Genomic DNA, 23,065 nt, shown 5'->3' with positions numbered 1-23,065 from the left:
ATATTTTTCACACCTTTTCAGGCTCTTGATTTGTTTGAACACCGTTTCATGCTCCTCCGATTTTTCAGACCGTTTCATCCTCCTCCTATTTTTGACACATTTTGAAGCTCTTCATATTTTTCACATCTTTTAAGACTCTTCATGTTTTTCAACACAGCTTCATGCTCCTCCGTTTTTTCAGACCGTTTCATCCTCCTCCTATTTTTGACACATTTTGAAGCTCTTCATATTTTTCACATCTTTTAAGACTCTTCATGTTTTTCAACACCGCTTCATGCTCCTCCGTTTTTTCAGACCGTTTCATGCTCCTCTCATTTTTGACACCTTTTGAAGCTCTTCATATTTTTCACACCTTTTGAAGCTCTTCATATTTTTCACAACTTTTAAGGCTCTTCATGTTTTTCAACACCGCTTCATGGTCCTCCTATTTTTCAGACCGTTTCATGCTCCTCATATTTTTGACACCTTTTGAAGCTCATCATATATTTCACACCTTTTCAGGCTCTTCAGGTTTTTCAAAACGGCATCATGCTCTTCCTATTTTTCAGATAGTTTCATGCTCCTCAATGTTTGACAAGTTTTGAAGCTCTTCATATTTTTCACACCTTTTCAGGCTCTTCATGTTTTGAACACCGTTTCATGCTCCTCCTATTTTTCAGAAAGTTACATGCTCCTCATATATTTGAGACCTTTTAAAGCTCTTCATATTTTTCACACTTTTTCAGGCTCTTCATGTTTTTCAACACTACTTCATGCTCCTCCTATTTTTCAGATCATTTCATGCTCCTCATATTTTTGACACCTTTTGAAGCTCTTCATATATTTCACACCTTTTCAGGCACTACTTGTTTTTAAACACCGCTTCATGGTCCTCCTTTTTTTTTGACACATTTTGAAGCTCTTCATATTTTTCACACCTATTCAGGCTCTTAATGTATTTGAACACTGTTTCATTATCCTCCTTTTTTTGACACATTTTGAAGCTCTTCATAATTTTCACACCTTTTCAGGCTCTTCATATTTTTCAACACCACTTCATGCTTCTCCTATTTTTCAGATCGTTTCATGCTCCACATGTATTTGACACCTTTTGTAGCTCTTCATTTTTTTCACACCTTTTCAGGCTCTTCATGTTTCTCAACATCACTTCATGCCTCTTCTATTTTTCACACCGTTTCATGCTCCTCATATTTTTGACACCGTTTCAAGCTCTTCATATATTTCACACCTTTTCAGGCTCTGAATGTTGTCAACACCGCTTCATGCTCATCCTATTTTTCGGACCGCTTCATGCTCCTCATATTTTTGACATCTTTGGAGCACTTCATATTTTTCACACGTTTTCAGCCTCTTCATGTTTTTCAACACTGCATCATGCTCTTCCTATTTTTCAGATGGTTTTATGCTCCTCAATGTTTGACATGTTTTGAATCTCTTTATATTTTTCACACCATTTCAGGCTCTTCATGTTTTGAACAACGTTTCATGCTCCTCCTATTTTTCAGACCGTTTCTTTCTCCTCATATTTTTGACACCTTTTGAAGCTCTTCATATATTTCACAGATTTTCAGGCTCTTCATCTTTTTGCACACCGCTTCATGCTCCTCCTATTTTTCACACCGTTTCATGCTGCTCTCATTATTGACACATTTGGAAGCTATTCATATTTTTCACACCTTTGGAAGCTCTTCATATTTTTCACACATTTTCAGGCTTTTCATGTTTTCAACACCTCTTCATACTCCTCCTTTTTTTCAGTCCGTTTCATGTTCCTCATATTTTTCACACCTTTTAATGCTCTTCATATTTTTCACACCTTTTCAGGCTTTTCATGTTTTTCAACACCGCTTCATGCTCCTCCTATTTTTCAGACTATTTCATGCTCCTCATATTTTTGACAGCTTTTGAAGCTGTTCATATTTTTCACACCTTTTCAGGCTCTTCATGTTTTTCAACCGTGCTTCATGTTCCTCCTATTTTTCACATCGTTTCATGCTCCTCATATTTTTGACACCTTTTGAAGATCTTAATATTTTTCACACCTTTTCAGGCTCTTCATGTTTTTGAACACCATTTCATGCTCCTCCTTTTTTTTGACACATTTTGAACGTCTTCATAATTTTCACACCTTTCAGTCTCTTCATGTTTTACAACACCGTTTCATGCTCCTCCTATTTTTCAGATCATTTCATGCTCCTCATATATTTCACATCTTTTGTAGCTCTTCATATTTTTCACACCTTTTCAGTCTCTTCAGGTTTCTCAACATCACTTCATGCTTCTCCTATTTTTCACACCGTTTCATGCTCCTCATATTTTTGACACCTTTTGAACCTTCTCATTTTTTCACAACTTTGGAAACTCTTCATATATTTCCCACCTTTTCAGGCTCTTAAAGTTTTCAACACCGCTTCATGCTCATCCTATTTTTCAGACCGTTTCATGCTCTTCATATTTTTGACACGTTTTGAGGCTCTTCATGTTTTTCACACCTTTTCAGGCTCTTCATGTTTTTCAACACTGTTTCATGCTGCTCCTATTTTTCAGACCGTTTCATGTTCCTCATATTTTTCACACCTTTGAGGCTCTTCATATTTTACAAAACTTTTCAGGTTCTTCATGTGTTTGACGACTGCTTCATGCTCCTCCTATTTTTCAGACCGTTTCATGCTCCTTATATATTTGACACCTTGTGAAGCTCCTCCTATTTTTCACACCTTTTCAGGCTCTTCATGTATTTCAACACCGTTTCATGCTCCTCCTATTTTTCAGACCGCTTCAGTCTCCTCATGTATTTCACACCTTTTCAAGCTCCTCCTATTTTTCACACCTTTTCAGGCTCTTCATGTATTTCAACACCGTTTCATGCTCCTCCTATTTTTCAGACCGTTTCATGCTCCTCATATTTTTGACACCTTTTGAATCTCCTCATTTTTCACAACTTTGGAAACTCTTCATATATTTCACACCTTTTCAGGCACTTCATGATTTCCACGACCACTTCATGCTCCTCCTATTTTTCAGACCGTTTCATGCTCATCTCATTTTTGACACCTTTGGAAGCTCTTCATATATTTCACACCTTTTGAAGCTGTTCATATTTTTCACACGTTTTCAGGCTCTTCATGTTTTTCAACACCGCTTCATGCTCCTCCTATTTTTCAGACCGTTTCATGCTCCTCATATTTTTGACACGTTTTGAGGCTCTTCATGTTTTTCACACCTTTTCAAGCTCTTCATGTTTTTGAACACCACTTCATGCTCCTCCTATTTTTCAGATCGTTTCATGCTCCTCATATTTTTGACACCTTTTGAAGCTCCTCATATTTTTCACACCTTTTGAAGCTCTTCATATATTTCACAACTTTTCAGGCACTTCATGTTTTTCAACACCACTTCATGCTCCTCCTATTTTTCAGACCGGTTCATTCTCCTCATATTTTTGACACCTTTTGAAGCTCTTCATATTTTTCACACCTTTTCAGGCTCTTCATGTTTTTCAACATCACTTCATGCTCCTCCTATATTTCAGACCGGTTCATGCTCCTCATATTTTTGAAACCTTTTGTAGCTCTTCATATATTTCACACCTTTTGAAGCTCTTCATATTTTTCACACGTTTTCAGGCTATTCATGTTTTTCAACGCCGCTTCATGCTCCTACTATTTTCAGACCGTTTCCACCTCCTCATGTATTTCACACCTTTTGAAGCTCTTCATATATGTCACACCTTTTAGGCTCTTCGTCTTTTTAAAACCGTTTCATGCTCATCCTATTTTTCACACTGTTTCTTGCTCCTCATATATTTGACACCTTTTGAAGCTCTTCATATTTTTCACACCTTTTCAGGCTCTTCCTGTTTATCAACACAGTTTCATGCTCTTCCTAATTTTCAGACCGTTTCATGCTCCTCATATTGTTGACACCTTTTGAAGCTCTTCATATTTTTCCACCTTTTCAGGCTTTTCATGTTTTTCAACACCGCTTCATGCTCCTCCAATTTTTCAGAAAGTTTCATGCTCCTCATATTTTTAACATCTTTTGAAGCTCTTCATATTTTTCACACCTTTTCATGCTCTTCATCTTTTTCAAAAAAGTTTCATGCTCATCCTATGTTTCATACTGTTTCACGCTCCTAATATTTTGACACCTTTTGAAGCTCTTTATATTTTTCACACCTTTTCAGGCTCTTCATGTTTTTGACCACCGCATCATGCTCCTCCTATTTTTCAGTCGTTTCATGCCTCTCATATTTTTTACACCTTTTGAAGCTCTTCATGTTTTTCACACCTTTTCATGCTCTTCATCTTTTTCAAAACCGTCTCATTCTCATCCTATTTTAAAGACTGTTTCATGCTCCTCATCTTTTTGACACCTTTAGAACCTCTTCATATTTTTCACACCTTTTCATCTCTTCATGTTTTCAACACCGTTTCATGCTCCTCCTATTTTTCAGACCGATTCATGCTCCTCATATTATTGACACCTTTTGAAGCTCTTCTTTTTTTTTTTCACACATTTTGAAGCTCTTCATATTTTTCACAACTTTTCAGGCTCTTCATGTTTTTGAACACCGCTTCATGCTCCTCTTATTTTTTAGAGAGTTTCATGCTCCTCATGTATTTCACACCTTTTGAAGCTCTTCATATTTTTCACACCTTTTCAGGCTCTTCATATTTTGAACACCATTTCATGCTTCTCTTATTTTTCAGACCATTTCTTGCTCCTCATATTTATGACACCTTTTGAAGCTCTTCATATTTTTCACACCTTTTGAAGCTGTTCATATTTTTCACACCATTTGAAGCTTTTCATATTTTTCACACGTTTTCAGGTTCTTCATGTTTTTCAACACCGCTTCATGCTCCTGCTAATTTTCAGACCCTTTCATGCTCCACATATTTTTGACACGTTTTGAAGCTCTTCATGTTTTTCACACCTTTTCAGGCTCTTCATGTCTTTCAACACCGTTTCATGCTCCTCCTATTTTTCAGACCTTTTAATGCTCCTCACATTTTTGACACCTTTTGTAGTTCTTCATATATTTCATACATTTTCAGGATCTTTATGTTTTTCAGCAACACTTCATGCTCCTCCTATTTTTAAGACCGCTTCATGCTCATCTCATTTTTCACACTTTTGAAACGGTTCATATTTTTCACACCTTTTGAAGATCTTCATATTTTTACAAGTTTTCAGGTTCTTCATGTTTTTCAACACCGCTTCATGCTCCTCGTATTTTTCAGACTATTTCATGCTCCACATATTTTTGACACGTTTTGAAGCTCTTCATATTTTTCACACCTTTTCAGGCTTTTTATGTTTCTGAACACCGCTTCAAGCTGCTCCTATATTTCACATCTTTTGAAGCTCTTCATTATTTTCACACCTTTTCAGGCTCTTCATGTTTTTGAACACAGCTTCATGCTCCTCCTATTTTTCAGACAGTTTAATGCTCCTCATGTATTTCAAACCTTTTGAAGCTCGTCATATATTTCACATCTTCTCAGGCTCTTCTTGTTTTGAACACCGTTTCATGCTCCTCCTATTTTTTAGACCGTTTTATACTCCTCATAATTTTGACACCTTTTGAAGCTCTTCATATTTTTCACAACTTTTCAGGCTCTTCATATTTTTCAACACCGTCTCATTCTACTCCTATTTTTCAGACCGTTTCATGCTCCTCATGTATTTCACACCTTTTGAAGCTTTTCACATTTTTCACACCTTTTCAGGCTCTTCATTTTATTCAACACCGCTTCATGATCTTCCTATTTTTCAGTCCATTTCATGCTCCTCATATTTTTGACACCTGTTGAAGTTCTTCATATTTTTCCACCTTTTCAGCTCTTCAAGTTTTTCAACACCACTTCATGCTCCTCCTATATTTCAGAGCGTTTCATGCTCCTCATATTTTTGACACCTTTTGAAGCTCTTCATATTTTTCACACCTTTTCAGGCACTTCATATTTTTCAACACCGCTTCATGCTCCTCCTATTTTTCACACCGTTTCATGCTCCACATATATTTGACACGTTTTGAAGCTCTTCATATTTTTCACACCTTTACAGGCTTTTTATGTTTTTGAACACCACTTCATGCTGCTCCTATATTTCATACCTTTTGAAGCTCTTCATATTTTCCACACCTTTTGAAGCTCTTCATATTTCTCAAACGTTTTCAGGCGCTTCATGTTTTTCAACACCCCTTCTTGCTCATCTATTTTTCAGACCGTTTCATGCTTCTCTCATTTCTGACATCTTTTGAAGCTCTTCATATATTTCACACATTTTCAGGCTCTTCATGTTTTTCAACACCACTTCATGCTCCTCCTATTTTTCAGACCGTTTCATGCTCATCTCACTTTTGACACATTTTGAAGCTCTTCATATTTTCCACACCTTTTGAAGCTCTTCATATTTTTCAAACGTTTTCAGGCTCTTCATGTTTTTCCACACCGCTTCATGCTCCTCCTATTTTTCAGATAGTTTCATGCCCCCTTTATTTTTGACACCTTTTGAAGCTCTTCATATTTTTCAAACCGTTTCATGCTCTTCATGTTTTTCAACACCGCTTCATGCTCCTCCTATTTTTCAAACCGTTTCATGCTCCTCATATTTTTGACACCTTTTGAAGCTCTTCATATATTTCACACCTTTTCCACCTCTTCATGTTTTTCAACACTGCTTCTTGCTCCTCCAATTTTTCAAACCGTTTCATGCTCCTCCTATTTTTGATACCTTTTGAAGCTGTTCATATATTTCACACCTTTTCAGGCGTTTCATGTCTTTGAAAACCGTTTCATGCTCGTCATATTTTGACAGTTTTTGATGCTCTTCATATTTTTCACAGCTTTTCAGGCTCTTCATGTTTTTCAACACCACTTCATGCTCCTATTTTTCAGACCGTTTCCTGCTCCTCATATTTTTCACACATTTTCAAACTCTTCATATTTTTCACACCTTTTCAGGCTCTTCTTGTTTTTCAACACCGCTTCATGCTCCTCGTATTTTTCAGACAGTTTCATGTGCCTCCTCTTTTTAACACCTTTTGAAGGTCTTCATATTTTTCACACTTTTTCAGGCTCTTCATGTTTTTCCGCACCGCTTCCTGCTCTTCCTTTTTTTCAGACCGTTCCATGCTCCTCATATTTTTGACACCTTTTGAAGCTCTTCATATTTTGCACACCTTTTGAGGCTCTTTATGTTTTTCAACACCACTTCATGCTCCTCCTATTTTCAGACCGTTTAATGCTCCTCTTATTTTTGACACATTTTGAAGCTCTTCATATTTTTCAAACCTCTTCAGGTTCTTCATATTTTTCAACACCGCTTCATGCTCCTCCTATTTTTCAGATAGTTTCATGCCCCCTCTATTTTTGACACATTTTGAAGCTCTTCATATTTTTCAAGCCTTTTCAGGCTCTTCATGTTTTTCAACACCGCTTCATGCTCCTCCTATTTTTCAAACGGTTTCATGCTCCTCATATTTTTGACACCTTTTGAAGCTCTTCATATATTTCACACCTTTTCCACCCCTTCATGTTTTCCAACACTGCTTCTTGCTCCTCCAATTTTTCGGACCGTTTCATGCTCCTCCTATTTTTGATACCTTTTGAAGCTGTTCATATATTTCACACTTTTTCAGGCGTTTCATGTCTTGAACACCGTTTCATGCTCCTCATATTTTGACAGTTTTTGATGCTCTTCATATTTTTCACAGCTTTTCAGGCTCTTCATGTTTTTCAACACCACTTCATGCTCCTATTTTTTAGACCGTTTCCTGCTCCTCATATTTTTGACACATTTTCAAACTCTTCATATTTTTCACACCTTTTCAGGCTCTTCTTGTTTTTCAACACCGGTTCATGCTCCTCCTATTTTTCATACCGTTTCATGCTCCTCATATTTTTGACACCTTTTGAAGCTGTCCATATTTTTCAAACCTTTTCAAGCTCTTCATGTTTTTAAACAGAGCTTCATTTTCCTCCTATTTTTCAGACCGTTTCATGCTCCACATATTTTTGACACCTTTTGAAGCTCTTCATATTTTTCAACCTTTTCTTGCTACCCATGTTTTTGAACACCGTTCCATGCTCCTCATATTTTTGACACCTTTGAAGCTCTTCAAAATTTTGACACCTTTTGAAGCTCTTCATATTTTTCAAACCTTTTCAAGCTCTTCATGTTTTTCAACACCGCTTCTTGCTCCTCCTATTTTTCAGACCGTTTCATGCTCCTCATATTTTTGACACCTTTTGAATCTCTTCATATATTTCACACCTTTTCAGGCTCTTCATGTTTTTGAACACCGCTTCATGATCCTCCTATTTTTCAGACCGTTTCATACACCTCATATTTTTTTCACCTTTTGAAGCTCTTCATATTTTTCACACCTTTTCAGGCTCCTCATGTTTTGCAACACCGCTTCATGCTCCTCCTATTTTTCAGACCATTTCATACTCGTCATATTTTTGACACCTTTTGATGCTCTTCATATTTTTCACACCTTTTCATGCTCTTCATTTTTTCAACACCGCTTCATGCTCCTCCTATTTTTCAGACCGTTTCATGCTCATCTCATTTTTGACACCTTTGGAAGCTTTTCATATTTTTCACAACTTTTCAGGCTCTTCATGTTTTGAACACCGCTTCATGCTCCTCCTATTTTTCAGACCGTATCATGCTCCTCATATTTTTCACATCTTTTGAAGCTCTTCATATTTTTCACACCTTTTCAGGCTCTTCATATTTTTGAACACCTCTTCATCTTCCTCCTATTTTTCAGACCGTTTCTTGCTCCTCATGTATTTCACACCTTTTGAAGCTCTTCATATTTTTCACACCTTTTCAGGCTCTTGATGTTTTTCCACACCACTTCATGCTTCTCCTATTTTTCAACACGTTTCATGCTCCTCATGTATTTCACACCTTTTGAAGCTCTTCATATTTTTCACACCTTTTCAGGCTCTTCATGTTTTTCAACACCGCTTCATGCTCCTCCTATTTTTCAGACCGTTTCATGCACCTCATATTTTTCTCACCTTTTGAAGCTCTTCATATTTTTCACACCTTTTCAGGCTCCTCATGTTTTGCAACACCGCTTCATGGTTCTCCTATTTTTCAGACCGTTTCATACTCCTCATATTTTTGACAACTTTTGATGCTCTTCATATTTTTCACACCTTTTCAGGCTCTTCATTTTTTCAACACCGCTTCATGCTCCGCCTATTTTTCAGACCGTTTCATGCTCATCTCATTTTTGACACCTTTGGAAGCTTTTCATATTTTTCACAATTTTTCAGGCTCTTCATGTTTTGAACACCGCTTCATGCTCCTCCTATTTTTCAACCGTATCATGCTCCTCATATTTTGACACCTTTTGAAGCTCTTCATATTTTTCACACCTTTTCAGTCTCTTCTTTTTCTTCAACACCACCTCATGCACCTCCTATTTTTCAGACCGTTTCATGATCATCTCATTTTTGACACCTTTTGAAGCGCTTCATATTTTTCACACCTTTTCAGGCTCCTCATTTTTTTCAACACCACTTCATTCTCCTCCTATTTTTCAGACCGTTTCATGCTCATCTCTTTTTTGACACCTTTTGAAGCTCTTCATATTTTTCACACATTTTGAAGCTCTTAATATTTTTCACACCTTTTCTGGCTCTTCATGTTTTTCAACACCGGTTCATGGTACTCCTATTTTTTAGACCGTTTCATGCTCCTCATATTTTTGACAACTTTTGAAGCTGTTCATATTTTTCACACCTTTTCAGGCTCTTCATTTTTTTCAACACAGCTTCATGCTCCTCCTATTTTTCAGAACGTTTCATGCTCCTTATAATTTTGACACCTTTTGAAGCTCTTCATATTTTTCACACCTTTTCAGGCTCTTCATGTTTTTCAACACCGCTTCATGCTCCTCCTATTTTTCAGACCGTTTCTTGCACCTCACATATTTCACACCTTTAGAAGCTATTCATATTTTTCACACATTTTCAGGCTCTTCATGTTTCTCAACACCGCTTCCTGCTCCTCCTCTTTTTCAGACCGTTTCATGCTCCTCATATTTTTGACACATTTTGAAGCTCTTCATGTTTCTCACAGCTTTTCAGGTTCTTCATGTTTTTCAACACTACTTCATGCTCCTCCTATTTTTCAGACGGTTTCATGCTCATCTCATTTTTGACACCTTTTGAAGCTCTTCATATTTTTCACATCTTTTGAAGCTCTTCATATTTTTCACACGTTTTCAGGCTCTTCATGTTGTTCAACACCCTTTCTTGCTCCTCCTATTTTTCAGACCGTTTCATGCTCCTCATATTTTTGACACGTTTTGAAGCTCTTCATATTTTTCACACCTTTTCAGGCTCTTCATGTTTTTGAACACCGTTTCATAGTCCTCCTATTTTTCAGACCGTTTCATGCTCCTCATATTTTTGACACCTTTTGAAGCTCTTCATATTTTTCACTACTTTTCAGGGTCTTCCTGTTTTGAAAACCGCTTCATGCTCCTCCTATTTTTCACACCGTTTCATGCTCCTCATATTTTTGACACCTTTTGAAGCTCTTCATATTTTTCACACCTTTTCAGGCTCTTCATGTTTTTGAACACCATTTCATGCTCCTCCTATTTTACAGACCGTTTCATTCTCCTCATATTTTTGACACCTTTTGAAGCTCTTCATATATTTCACACCTTTTCAGGCTTTTCATTATTTTCAACACCACTTCATGGTCCTCTTATTTTTCAGACCGTTTCATGCTAATCTCATTTTGACACCTTTTGAAGCTCTTCATGTTTTTCACGTCTTCTGAAGCTCTTCGTATTTTTCACAAATTTTCAGGCTCTTTATGATTTTCAACACCGCTTCATGCTCCTCCTATTTTTCAGACCGTTTCATGTTCATCTCATTTTGACACCTTTTGAAGCTCTTCATATTTTTCACACCTTTTGAAGCTCTTCATATTTTGCATATTTTTGAAGTTCTTCATAATTTCACACGTTTTCAGACTCTTCATGTTTTTCAACACCACTTCATGCTCCTCCAATTTTTCAGACCGTTTCATGCTCCTCATATTTTTGACACCTTTTGAAGCTCTTCATATTTTTCACACCTTTTCAGGCTCTTCATGTTTTTGAATACCGCTTCATGCTCCTCCTATTTTTCAGACCGTTTCATGCTCCTCATATTTTTGACAACTTTTGAAGCTTTTCATATTTTTCACACCTTGTCAGGCTCTTGAATTTTTTCAACACCACTTCATGCTCCTCCTTTTTTGCAGACCGTTTCATGCTCCTCATATTTTTGACACCTTTTGAAGCTCTTCATATTTTGCACACCTTTTCAGGCTCTTCATGTTTTTGAACACCGCTTCATGATCCTCCTATTTTTCTGACCTTTTCATGCTCCTCATATTTTTGACAACTTTTGAAGCTCTTCATATTTTTCACAACTTTTCAGGCTTTTCCTGTTTTTGAACACCGCTTCATGCTCCTCCTATTTTTCAAACCGTTTCATGCTCCTCATATTTTTGACACCTTTTCAGGCTCTTCATGTTTTTGAACACCGCTTCATGATCCTCCTATTTTTCTGACCTTTTCATGCTCCTCATATTTTTGACACCTTTTGAAGCTCTTCATATTTTTCACACCTTTTCAGGCTCTTCATGTTTTTGAACACCGCTTCATGCTCCTCCTATTTTCAGACCGTTTCATTCTCCTCATATTTTTGACACCTTTTGAAGCCCTTCATATATTTCACACCTTTTCCGTCTCTTCTTTTTTTTCAACACCACTTTATGCTCCTCCTATTTTTCAGACCGTTTCATGCTCATCTCATTTTTGACACCTTTTGAAGCTGTTCATATTTTTCACACCTTTTCAGGCTCTTCATGTTTTTGAACACCGCTTCATGCTCCTCCTATTTTTCAGACTGCTTCATACTCCTCTCATTTTTGACACCCTTTGAAGCTCTTCATATTTTTGACACCTTTTGAAGCTCTTCATATTTCTCACACGTTTTCAGGCTCTTCATGATTTTCAACACCGATTCATGCTCCTCCTCTTTTTCAGACCGTTTCATGCTCCTCATATTTTTGATACCTTTTGAATCTCCTCATATTTTTTACACCTTTTGAACCTCTTCATATATTTCACACTTTTTCAGGCTCTTCATGTTTTTCAACACGGCTTCATGCTCCTCCTATTTTTCAGACCGTTTCATGCTCCTCATATTTTTCACACCTTTTGAAGCTCTTCATATTTTTCACACCTTTTAAGCCTCTTCATGTTTTTTAACACCGCTCTATGCTCCTCCTATTTTCAAGACAGTTTCATACTCCTCATGTATTTCATACCTTTTGAAGCTCCTCATATTTTTCACACCTTTTCAGGCTCTTCATATTTTTGAAAACCGCTTCATGCTCCTCCTATTTTTAAGACCGTTTCATGCTCCTCATATATTTCACACCTTTTGAAGTTCTTCATATTTTTCACACCTTTTCAGGCTCTGCATGTTTTTCAACACCGTTTCATGCTCCTCCTATTTTTCAGACCGTTTCATGCTCCTCATATTTTTGACACATTTTGAAGTTCTTGATATATTTCACACCTTCTCAGGCTCTTCATTTTTTGGAACACGACTTCTTGCTCCTCCTATTTTTCAGACCGTTTCATGCTCATCTCATTTTTGACACCTTTTGAAGCTCTTCATATATTTGACACCATTTGAAGCTCTTCATATTTTTCACACCTTTTCAGGCTCTGCATGTTTTTCAACACCGTTTCATGCTCCTCCTATTTTTCAGACCGTTTCATGCTCCTCATATTTTTGACACCTTTTGAAGCTCTTCATATTTTTCACATCTTTTCAGGCTCTTCATGTTTTTCAACACCGCTTCATGCTCCACCTATTTTTCAGACGGTTTCATGCTCATCTCTTTTTTGACACCTTTTGAAGCTCTTCATATTTTTCATACCTTTTGAAGCTCTTCATATTTTTCACTCGTTTTCACGCTCTTCATGTTTTTCAACACCGCTTCATGCTCCTCCTATTTTTCAGACGGTTTCATGCTCCTCATATTTTTGACACCTTTTGAAGCTCTTCATATTTTTCAAACCTTTTCAGGCTCTTCATGTTTTTGAACACTGCTTCATGCTCCTCGTATTTTTCAAACCATTTCATGATCCTCATGTATTTCACATCTTTGAACCTCTTCATATTTTTCACACCTTTTCAGGCTCTTCATGTGTTTCAACACCACTTCATGCTCCTCAGCTTTTTCAGACCGTTTCATGCTCATTTCATTTTTGAAACATTTTGAAGCTCTTCATATTTTTCACACCTTTTGAATCTCTTCATATTTTTGACACCTTTTCAGGCTCTTCATGTTTTTGAACACCTCTGCATGCTCCTCCTATTTTTCAGGGCGTTTAATGCTCCTCATGTATTTCACACCTTTTGAAGCTCTTCATATTTTTGACACCTTTTCAGGCTCTTCATATTTTGCAACACCCCTTCATGCTGTTCCTATTTTTCAGACCGTTTCTTGCTCCTCATATTTTTGAGACCTTTTGAAGCTCTTCATATCTTTCACACCTTTTCAGGCTCTTCATGTTTTTCAATACCACTTCATGCTCCACATATTTTTCAGACCGTTTCATGCTCATCTCATTTTTGACACCTTTTAAAGCTCTCCATATTTTTCACACCTTTTGAAGCTCTTCATATTCTTCATACGTTTTCATGCTCTTTATGTTTTTCAACACCGCTTCTTGCTCCTCCTATTTTTCAGACCGTTTCATGCTCATCTCATTTTTGACACCTTTTAAATCTCTTCATATTTTTCACACCTTTTGAGGCTCTTCATATTTTTCACACCTTTTGAGGCTCTTCATATTTTTCATATTTTTGAAGCTCTTCATATTTTTCACACCTTTTCAGGCTCTTCATATTTTTGAACACCGCTTCATGCTCCTCCTATTTTTCAGAGAGTTTCATGCTCCTCATGTATTTCACACCTTTTGAAGCTCTTCATATTTTTCACACCTTTTCAGGCTCTTCATGTTTTTCAACGCCGCTTCATGCTCCTTTTTTGCAGACCTTTTCATGCTATTCATATTTTTGACACCTTTTGAAACTCTTCATATTTTTCACACCTTTTCAGGCTCTTCATGTTTTTCAACACCGCTTCATGCTCCTCCAATTTTTCAGTCCGTTTCATGCTCCTCATATTTTTGACACCTTTTGAAGCTCTTCATATTTTTCACACCTTTTCGGGCTCTTCATGTTTTTCAACACCACTTCATGCTCCTTTTTTGCAGACCTTTTCATGCTCCTCATATTTTTGACACCTTTTGAAACTGTTCATATTTTTCACACCTTTTCAGGCTCTTCATGTTTTTCAACACCACTTCATGCTCCTTTTTTGCAGACCTTTTCATGCTATTCATATTTTTGACACCTTTTGAAACTCTTCATATTTTTCACACCTTTTCAGGCTCTTCATGTTTTTCAACACCGCTTCATGCTCCTCCAATTTTTCAGTCCGTTTCATGCTCCTCATATTTTTGACACCTTTTGAAGCTCTTCATATTTTTCACACCTTTTCGGGCTCGTCATGTTTTGAACACCGCTTCATACTCCTCCTATATTTCAGACAGTTTCATGCTCATCTCATTTTTGACACCTTTTGAAGCTTTCCATATTTTTCACAACTTTTCAGGCTCTTTATGTTTTTGAACACCTCTTCATGCTAATCCTATTTTTCAAACCATAACATGCTCCTCATATTTTTCACACCTTTTGAAGCTCTTCATATTTTTTACACCTTTTCAGGCTCTTCATGTTTTTGAACACCACTTCATGGTCCTTATATTTTTCAGAGAGTTTCATGCTCCTCATGTATTTCACACCTTCTGAAGCTCTTCATATTTTTCACACCTTTTCAGGCTCTTCATGTTTTTCCACACCACTTCATGCTTCTCCTAATTTTCAGCTCTTTCATGCTCCTCATGTATTTCACACCTTTTGAAGCTTTTCATATTTTTCACACCTTTTCAGGCTCTTCATGTTTTTGAACACCGCTTCATGATCCTCCTATTTTTCAGACCGTTTCATACACCTCATATTTTTTTCACCTTTTGAAGCTCTTCATATTTTTCACACCTTTTCAGGCTCCTCATGTTTTGCAACACCGCTTCATGCTCCTCCTATTTTTCAGACCATTTCATACTCGTCATATTTTTGACACCTTTTGATGCTCTTCATATTTTTCACACCTTTTCATGCTCTTCATTTTTTCAACACCGCTTCATGCTCCTCCTATTTTTCAGACCGTTTCATGCTCATCTCATTTTTGACACCTTTGGAAGCTTTTCATATTTTTCACAACTTTTCAGGCTCTTCATGTTTTGAACACCGCTTCATGCTCCTCCTATTTTTCAGACCGTATCATGCTCCTCATATTTTTCACATCTTTTGAAGCTCTTCATATTTTTCACACCTTTTCAGGCTCTTCATATTTTTGAACACCTCTTCATCTTCCTCCTATTTTTCAGACCGTTTCTTGCTCCTCATGTATTTCACACCTTTTGAAGCTCTTCATAATTTTCACACCTTTTCAGGCTCTTGATGTTTTTCCACACCACTTCATGCTTCTCCTATTTTTCAACACGTTTCATGCTCCTCATGTATTTCACACCTTTTGAAGCTCTTCATATTTTTCACACCTTTTCAGGCTCTTCATGTTTTTCAACACCGCTTCATGCTCCTCCTATTTTTCAGACCGTTTCATGCACCTCATATTTTTCTCACCTTTTGAAGCTCTTCATATTTTTCACACCTTTTCAGGCTCCTCATGTTTTGCAACACCGCTTCATGGTTCTCCTATTTTTCAGACCGTTTCATACTCCTCATATTTTTGACAACTTTTGATGCTCTTCATATTTTTCACACCTTTTCAGGCTCTTCATTTTTTCAACACCGCTTCATGCTCCGCCTATTTTTCAGACCGTTTCATGCTCATCTCATTTTTGACACCTTTGGAAGCTTTTCATATTTTTCACAATTTTTCAGGCTCTTCATGTTTTGAACACCGCTTCATGCTCCTCCTATTTTTCAACCGTATCATGCTCCTCATATTTTGACACCTTTTGAAGCTCTTCATATTTTTCACACCTTTTCAGTCTCTTCTTTTTCTTCAACACCACCTCATGCACCTCCTATTTTTCAGACCGTTTCATGATCATCTCATTTTTGACACCTTTTGAAGCGCTTCATATTTTTCACACCTTTTCAGGCTCCTCATTTTTTTCAACACCACTTCATTCTCCTCCTATTTTTCAGACCGTTTCATGCTCATCTCTTTTTTGACACCTTTTGAAGCTCTTCATATTTTTCACACATTTTGAAGCTCTTAATATTTTTCACACCTTTTCTGGCTCTTCATGTTTTTCAACACCGGTTCATGGTACTCCTATTTTTTAGACCGTTTCATGCTCCTCATATTTTTGACAACTTTTGAAGCTGTTCATATTTTTCACACCTTTTCAGGCTCTTCATTTTTTTCAATACTGCTTCATGCTCCTCCTATTTTTCAGAACGTTTCATGCTCCTTATAATTTTGACACCTTTTGAAGCTCTTCATATTTTTCACACCTTTTCAGGCTCTTCATGTTTTTCAACACCGCTTCATGCTCCTCCTATTTTTCAGACCGTCTCTTGCACCTCATATATTTCACACCTTTAGAAGCTATTCATATTTTTCACACATTTTCAGGCTCTTCATGTTTTTCAACACCGCTTCATGCTCCTCCAATTTTTCAGTCCGTTTCATGCTCCTCATATTTTTGACACCTTTTGAAGCTCTTCATATTTTTCACACCTTTTCGGGCTCTTCATGTTTTGAACACCGCTTCATACTCCTCCTATATTTCAGACAGTTTCATGCTCATCTCATTTTTGACACCTTTTGAAGCTTTCCATATTTTTCACAACTTTTCAGGCTCTTTATGTTTTTGAACACCTCTTCATGCTAATCCTATTTTTCAAACCATAACATGCTCCTCATATTTTTCACACCTTTTGAAGCTCTTCATATTTTTTACACCTTTTCAGGCTCTTCATGTTTTTGAACACCACTTCATGGTCCTTATATTTTTCAGAGAGTTTCATGCTCCTCATGTATTTCACACCTTCTGAAGCTCTTCATATTTTTCACACCTTTTCAGGCTCTTCATGTTTTTCCACACCACTTCATGCTTCTCCTAATTTTCAGCTCTTTCATGCTCCTCATGTATTTCACACCTTTTGAAGCTTTTCATATTTTTCACACCTTTTCAGGCTCTTCATGTTTTTCAACACCGTTTCATGCTCCTCCTCTTTTTCAGACCGTTTCATGCTCCTCATATATTTCACACCTTTTGAAGCTCTTCATATTTTTCACACCTTTCGAGGCTCTTCATATTTTTCATATTTTTGAAGCTCTTCATATTTTTCACACCTTTTCAGGCTCTTCATATTTTTGAACACCGCTTCATGCTCCTCCTATTTTTCAGAGAGTTTCATGCTCCTCATGTATTTCACACCTTTTGAAGCTCTTCATATTTTTCACACCTTTTCAGGCTCTCCATGTTTTTCCACACCACTTCATGCTTCTCCTAATTTTCAGCTCTTTCATGCTCCTCATGTATTTCACACCTTTTGAAGCTTTTCATATTTTTCACACCTTTTCAGGCTCTTCATGTTTTTCAACGCCGCTTCATGCTCCTCCTCTTTTTCAGACCGTTTCATGCTCCTCATATTTTTGACACCTTTTGAAGCTCTTCATATTTTTCACACCTTTTCGGGCTCTTCATGTTTTGAACACCGCTTCATACTCCTCCTATATTTCAGACAGTTTCATGCTCATCTCATTTTTGACACCTTTTGAAGCTTTTCATATTTTTCACAACTTTTCAGGCTCTTCATGTTTTTGAACACCTCTTCATGCTAATCCTATTTTTCAAGCCATAACATGCTCCTCATATTTTTCACACCTTTTGAAGCTCTTCATATTTTTTACACCTTTTCAGGCTCTTCATGTTTTTGAACACCACTTCATGCTCCTTATATTTTTCAGAGAGTTTCATGCTCCTCATGTATTTCACACCTTCAGAAGCTCTTCATATTTTTCACACCTTTTCAGGCTCTTCATGTTTTTCCACACCACTTCATGCTTCTCCAAATTTTCAGCTCTTTCATGCTCCTCATGTATTTCACACCTTTTGAAGCTTTTCATATTTTTCACACGTTTTCAGGCTCTTCATGTTTTTCAACACCGCTTCATGCTCCTCCTCTTTTTCAGACCGTTTCATGCTCCTCATATTTTTGACACCTTTTGAAGCTCTTCATATTTCTCACACCTTTTCAGGCTCTTCATGTTTTTCAACACCGCTTCATGCTCCTCCTATTTTTCAGACCGTTTCATGCTCCTCATATTTTTGACACCTTTTGAAGCTCTTCATATTTTTCACACCTTTTCAGGCTCTTCATATTTTTGAACACCGCTTCATGCTCCTCCTTTTTTTTAGACCTTTTCATGCTCCTCATATTTTTCACACCTTTTGAAGCTCTTCATATTTTTCACACGATTTCAGGCTCTTCATGTTTTTGAACACCATTTCATGCTCCTCCTATTTTGCAGACCGTTTCTTGCTCCTCATATTTTTGACACCTTCTGAAGCTCTTCATATTTTTCACACCTTTTGAAGCTCTTCATATTTTTCATATTTTTGAAGCTCTTCATATTTTCACACGTTTTCAGACTCTTCATGTTTTTCAACACCGCTTCATGATCCTGCTATTTTTCAGACCGTTTCATGCTCCTCATATATTTCACACCTTTTGAAGCTCTTCATATTTTTCACACCTTTTGAAGCTCTTCATATTTTTCATATTTTTGAAGCTCTTCATATTGTTCACACCTTTTCAGGCTCTTCATATTTTTGAACACACCTTCATGCTCCTCCTATTTTTCAGAGAGTTTCATGCTCCTCATGTATTTCACACCTTTTGAAGCTCTTCATATTTTTCACACCTTTTCAGGCTCTTCATGTTTTTTCACACCACTTCATGCTTCTCCTAATTTTCAGCTCTTTCATGCTCCTCATGTATTTCACACCTTTTGAATCTTTTCATATTTTTCACACCTTTTCAGGCTCTTCATGTTTTTCAACACCGCTTCATGCTCCTCCTCTCTTTCGGACCGTTTCATGCTCCTCATGTTTTTGACACCTTTTGAAGCTCTTCATATTTTTCACACCTTTTCGGGCTCTTCATGTTTTGAACACCGCTTCATACTCCTCCTATATTTCAGACAGTTTCATGCTCATCTCATTTTTGACACCTTTTGAAGCTTTTCATAGTTTTCACACCTTTTCAGGCTCTTCATGTTTTTGAACACCGCTTCATGCTCCTCCTATATTTCACACCTTTTGAAGCTCTTCATATATTTCACACCTTTTCAGACTCTTCATGTTTTTCAACATCGCTTCATACTCCTCCTATTTTTTTGACCGTTTCATGCTCCTCATATATTTGACACCTTTTGAAGCTCTTCATATTTTTCACACCTTTTGAAGCTCTTCATATTTTTCACACCTTTTGAAGCTCTTCATATTTTACACATATTTTCACCCTCTTCATGTTTTTCAACACCTTTTCATGCTCCTCCTATTTTTCGGACTGTTTCATTCTCTTCGTATTTTTGACACTTTTTGAAGCTCTTCATATTTTTCACACCTTTTCAGGCTCTTCATCTTTTTCAACAACGTTTCATGCTCCTCATATTTTTCAGACTGTTTCATTCTCCTCATATTTATGTCAACTTTTGAAACTCTTCATTTTCTTCACACCTTTTCATGCTCTTCATGTTTTTGAACACTGCTTCATGCTCCTCCTATGTTTCAAACCGTTTCATGCTCCTCATATTTTTGAAACCTTTTGAAGTTCGTCATATATTTCACACCTTTCCAGGCTCTTCATGTTTTTAAACACCTCTTCATTCTTCTCCTGTTTTTCAGACCATTTCATGCTCCTCATATTTTTCACACTTTTTGAAGCTCTTCATATTTTTCACACTTTTTGAAGCTCTTCATACTTTTCACACCTGTCAGGCTCTTCATGTTTTTGAACACCGCTTCCTGCTCCACCTATTTTTCAGATCACTTATGCTCCTCATATTTTTCACACTTTTTGAAGCTCTTCATATTTTTCACACTTTTTCAGGCTCTTCATGTTTTTGAACACCGCTTCATGCTCCTCCTATTTTTCAGACCGTTTCATGCTCCTCAGGTATTTCACACCTTTTGAACCTCTTCGTATTTCGCACACCTTTTCAGGCTCTTCATGTTTTTCACAACAACTTCATGCTCTTCCTATTTTTCAGACCGTTTCATGCTCCTCATATTTTTGATACCTTTGAAGCTCTTCATATTTTTCACACCTTTTCAGGCTCTTCATGTTTTGAACACCATTTCATGCTCCTCCTATTTTTCCGACCGTTTCATGCTCCTCATCTTTTACACACCTGTTGAAGCTCTTCATATTTTTCACACCATTTCAGGCTCTTCATGTTTTTCAACACCGCTTCATGCTCCTCCTATTTTTTCAGACCGTTTAATGCTCTTCCTATTTTTGACACGTTTTGAGGCTCTTCATATTTTTCTCACCTTTTCAGGCTCTTCATGTTTTCGAACACCGCTTCATGCTCCTCCTATTTTTGAGACCGTTTTATGCTCCACATGTATTTCACAGCTTTTGAATCTCTTCAGAATTTTCCCACCTTTCAGGCTCTTCATGTTTTTGAACACCGTTTCATGGTATTCCTATTTTTCAGACCGTTTCATGCTCCTCATATTTTTGACACCTTTAGAAACTCTTCATATTTTTCACACCTTTTCAGGTTCTTCATGTTTTTGAACACCGTTTCATGCTCCTCCTATTTTTCAGACCATTTCATGCTCCTCATATTTTTGACACATTTTGAATCTCTTCATATTTTTCACACCCTTTCAGGCTCTTCATGTTTTTGAACACCGCTTCATTCTCCTCCTATTTTTCAGACCGTTTCATGCTATTCATGTATTTAATACCTTTTGAAGCTCTTCATATTTTTCACACCTTTTCAGGCTCTTCATGTTTTTGAACACCTTTTCATGCTCCTCGTATTTTTCTGACCGTTTCCTGCTCCTCATATTTTTGACCCTTTTTGAACCTCCTCATATTTTTCGCACCTTTTGAACCTCTTCATATATTTCACATCATTTCAGGCTCTTCATGTTTTTCAACACCACTTCATGCTCCTCCTATTTTTCAGACCGTTTCATGCTCCTCATAATTTAGACACGTTTTGAAGCTCTTCAAATTTTTCACACCTTTTCAGGCTCTTCATCTTTTTCAACACCACTTCATGCTCCTCCTCTTTTCCAGAGCGTTTCATTGTCCTCATATTTTTGACACCTTTAGAAGCTGTTTATATTTTTCACAACTTTTCAGGCTCTTCATGTTTTTCATAACCGCTTCATGCTCCTCCTATTTTTCAGACAGTTTCATTCCTCTCATGTATTTCACACCTTTTGAAGCTCTTCATATTTTTCACACCTTTTCAGGCTCTTCATGTTTTTGAACACCACTTCATGCTCCTCCTATTTTACACACAGTTTCATGCTCCAAATGTATTTCACACCTTTTGAAGCTCTTCTTATTTTTCACACATTTTGAGGCTCTTCATTTGTTTGAACACCGTTTCATGCTGCTCCTAATTTTCAGACCGTTTCATTCTCATCTCATTTTGACAGCTTTTGAAGCTCTTCATATTTTCACGCCTTTTGAAGCTCTTCATATATTTCACACCTTTTCAGGCTCTTCTTTTTTTTCAACACCACTTCATGCTCCTCCTAATTTTCAGACCGTTTCATGATCATCTTATTTTGACAGCTTTTGAAGCTCTTCATATTTTCACACCTTTTGAAGCTCTACATATTATTCACATCTTTTCAGGCTCTTCATGATTTTCAACAACATTTCATGCTCCTCCTATTTTTCAGACTGTTTCATGGTCGTAATGTATTTCACACCTTTTGAAGCTCTTTATATTTTTCACACCTTGTCAGGCTCTTCATGTTTCTGAACAGTGCTTCATGCTCCTCCTATTTTTCAGACCGTATCATGCTCCTCATATTTTTGAAACATTTTGAAGCTCTTCATATATTTCACACCTTTTCAAGCTCTTCATGTTTTTGAACACCACTTCATGCTTCTCATATTTTTCAGACTGTTTCATGGTCCTCATGTATTTCACACATTTTGAAGCTCTTTATATTTTTCACACCTTTTCAGGCTCTTCATATATTTGAACACTGCTTCATGCTCCTCCTATTTTTCAGAGTGTTTCATGCTCCTCATGTATTTCACAACTTTTGAAGCTCTTCATGTTTTTCACACCTTTTCAGGCTGTTCATGTTTTTTAACACCGCTTCATGATTCTCCTATTTTTCAGACCGTTTCATGCTCTTCATATTTTTGACTCATTTTGAAGCTCTTCATATTTTTCACACCTTTTCAGGCTCTTCATGTTTTTCCACACCACTTCATGCTTCTCTTATTTTTCAGCCCGTTTCATGCTCCTCATATATTTCACACCTTTTGAAGCTCTTCATATTTTTCAAACCTTTTCAGGCTCTTCATGTTTTTGATCACCGTTTCATGCTCCTCCTATTATTCAGACGGTTTCATGCTCCTCATATTTTTGACACTTTTTGAAGATCTTCATATTTTTCACACCTTTTCAGGCTCTTCATTTTTTTCAACACCACTTCATGCTCCTCCTATTTTTCAGACCGTTTAATGCTCCTCATATATTTGACACATTTAGAAGCCCTTCATATTTGCACACCTTTTCAGGCTCTTCATATTTTTCATCACCGCTTCATGCTCCTCCTATTTTTCAGACGGTTTCATGTTGATCTCATTTTTGACACCTTTTGAAGCTCTTCATATTTTTCACACCTTTTGAA

This window comes from Dama dama, chromosome 29 (genome assembly GCF_033118175.1).
Source record: "Dama dama isolate Ldn47 chromosome 29, ASM3311817v1, whole genome shotgun sequence".
Classification (NCBI taxonomy): domain Eukaryota; kingdom Metazoa; phylum Chordata; class Mammalia; order Artiodactyla; family Cervidae; genus Dama; species Dama dama.
Note: the sequence above shows the minus strand (reverse complement) of the source record.